At 33.6% G+C, this 2,722-nt stretch overlaps 1 long non-coding RNA gene across 1 annotated transcript in view; it reads left to right on the plus strand.

The window, feature by feature from the left end:
- The window catches only part of LOC104915366, a 7,760-nt gene extending 5,044 nt beyond the window's left edge, over positions 1-2,716 (plus strand). The window contains exons 2-3 of the long non-coding RNA XR_004162250.1: positions 791-1,013; positions 1,734-2,716. This is a non-coding gene — a long non-coding RNA (uncharacterized LOC104915366). The remainder of the gene's footprint in view (positions 1-790; positions 1,014-1,733) is intronic.
- The last annotated feature ends 6 nt before the right edge of the window (positions 2,717-2,722 follow it).

Consider the following 2,722-nt stretch of genomic DNA (forward strand, 5'->3'; position numbering starts at 1 on the left):
GTGACTGTCTTGAAGATTTCTGAATACCCTACATTTTTCAGTGTTTCAGTGTGCAATAAAATCATGAACCCTACTGTGCCTTGCATGGTTTTGCATTTTTGCATTTCAGTGAAAAGAGGTCATGGGTTTCAAGTACTAGGGTTACATTAATGCAGCAATATATTGAAAATAAAAAGATACAGTGTCCTGAAATAAGCTCTGAATGTCTCTAAATAAATAATTTTGTGCTTGGCATCTTGATATCTTGGTGTCAAGACAATTTGATTAGTGTCCATCAGCTAATTTGTGATGATTTTAATTCTCTTACAGAAGTAAGTTGGCATACTTTCTAACTAAAGCTTTAGATGATACATTAATAAGTCTCAAAACATTAATGAGCAGAAATATAATGCAAATCCATTTGGAAAAAACAATATTCTTTATCCTGCAATTTATTTTATAGAACGAGGTAAGTGTTTGATAACTCAAAGAAAATCAAAGCTTTTCCAGTATTTCCTTGCTCCTGATAGAGTACAAAAATACCTTCTTTATTTAAGATGTGTAGGTGTTTTTTGGTCTTGTTTTTTTTCCTCTTTGCACAAGTAGTGTAATAGGAAGTAAAACCTAATATCATCCAGCCTTTGTACTATAGATGTCCATAACTGCAATAACAAAATCCAAATGCAGTAAAATGTGGTTTTTGCATTTGTTCACAGTTTTTTGTTGGATTTTCAGAATTTAAAGGGCACTGAACAAATCTGGCCAAGTTCAAGGTATGTTATTCATGAGCAATACATGTTGATTTCCCTAGGATATCTAGGAACTGATGGTTGACCTGGATACTTGGCAGTGGGATCCAGAGTTTCACTGGTTCTTAACAGAGAAAGGAGTCTGGAAGAAAATATAAGCATTTCCATCAGTTCACAGGGAACTGGAATTGGTTTCCCTGGTTTGAAAGGAGACCTTCAGAATGACAATCAAAATATAAGGAATTCCTTATCACATCAGAAAAAAAACCAACAAATTTTGAAAAGGTAATGTCAGCATTTTATTTTAATAGGCATTATACATATTTCAGGATTTATTTATTTCCTTGTTTTGCATTTATTTTGATCTCCTTGAAAAAATGTTGGGCTTTCTCCTTGGCTACCCTGATATAAAAATACTAGTTTGATCCTTTGCCTTACTGGAAGATGAAAACAGTATTTGGCCTAGATAGTATTAGAGGAATGTTTCTGAAAAAAGGTAGCAACTATTAAAAAACTAAAATCCAAGAACTTCTGCATTTCTGGACTTGTCTGCTACACGGTGGAGAAGAAATTGTTGCCAATTTTTCAAAGTAAAGGAAAAATTTGAGCAACATGACTTTTTAGCTATGCAGTCCACTTAAAATTCCTGTTTCAAATGGACTTGGATACAAATCTGAGCAGAGAATCATAGAATCCATGGAACATGACAGAATCCTATTACTCATACAAGAATAAGAATTTCTATTGCTCCTAGAAACAAGGCTGCCAAAAATTCTGCAGCAATGCCCTGGTGAATGCAAGAATTTTTCAATATGTTCATAGGATTGTAATTAAAAGACAAGAGGCAATTACTGTATGCTCCTAAATAGCTATCAGTTGACTGATACACTTAGTTGGTTAATTAATCTTTGATGAAAGACCTACTCAAAAAACTAAATTCAAAATGTAAGAACTTGTGGTTGTTTAAAATTAATCCAAGTTGTCATATTTTTCTTTTTACAACAGGGAAAGGAGTGGGACAGGGATATTCATTTGACTGTTTCTTTTCTGAAACACTAATGTACACTTTGAACTGACCTGTCATTTGAAAAATGAGCAATACCAGAAGTTATGAAGTGCAAAGAAAATATACAAGAAGAGGAGAAAAGAAGGAGTCTTGGAACAGTAATCAAAGGGAGTACTTTTTCTGTCCTTGCTAACAGGAATAGTACAAAGGTGGAATTCATGAAGAAACAAAGAGAAAAAAAATATCTTGTAAATGTTTGTATCAAAATCTCATCTGACACCAACCCTTTTTTTATGGAAGGAAGTCAGCACTACTGGAAAAGAAAATGCTAAATCTGTGTTCTTTGATTCATCTTCATTTCTTCTGCTTACCTAAGAACACAGCAACACTGTCCAGGTTAGAGAGAAAAAAATGCATATATTTTTTTCTCCATCTATGGTTCTCTTTATGTTTTTTACTCCATGCAGAATTTTACCTAACTTGCATCATTTTTCAGGAGCTTATTCAAAACAGATTTCCTAAAAATAATATACAATTACGGGGCTAAAGTACCAGAAAATGGAAACAAACAGTTTTGTGAACTCCACTGTACGTACAGGATTTAGATGCAGTTGAAAATGTCATCAATTTTTACATGTAAGAAGGAAGAGACAAAGGAAACAAAGATAAAGAGGGAAAAGTCTTTAGGGACAGCAAGCTGATTCAGAACAATATGGAAGTAATCAAAAGTCAGTCAACAGACAAAATAAATCTTCATAGAAGGGAAGTATTGGCTAAAGCTAAAGCAGTTTATGGAAGGTTGGGCTAAGATAGATGCAGTCTGTTTATATAAAACACTAAGAGATTACAAAAAAGATATTAGATAATTAGCATTGGCTAAAGCTCACATGGTTTGGAGCTCTATTTCAGTTAGAATAAGCATCAAGAAATGTATCTGGTTTACTAGATCTTCTCCATGGCTTTGTGTTTACAGCCCCTCTCCCTTCCC

Source organism: Meleagris gallopavo, chromosome Z, assembly GCF_000146605.3.
Source record: "Meleagris gallopavo isolate NT-WF06-2002-E0010 breed Aviagen turkey brand Nicholas breeding stock chromosome Z, Turkey_5.1, whole genome shotgun sequence".
Taxonomy (NCBI): Eukaryota; Metazoa; Chordata; class Aves; order Galliformes; family Phasianidae; genus Meleagris; species Meleagris gallopavo.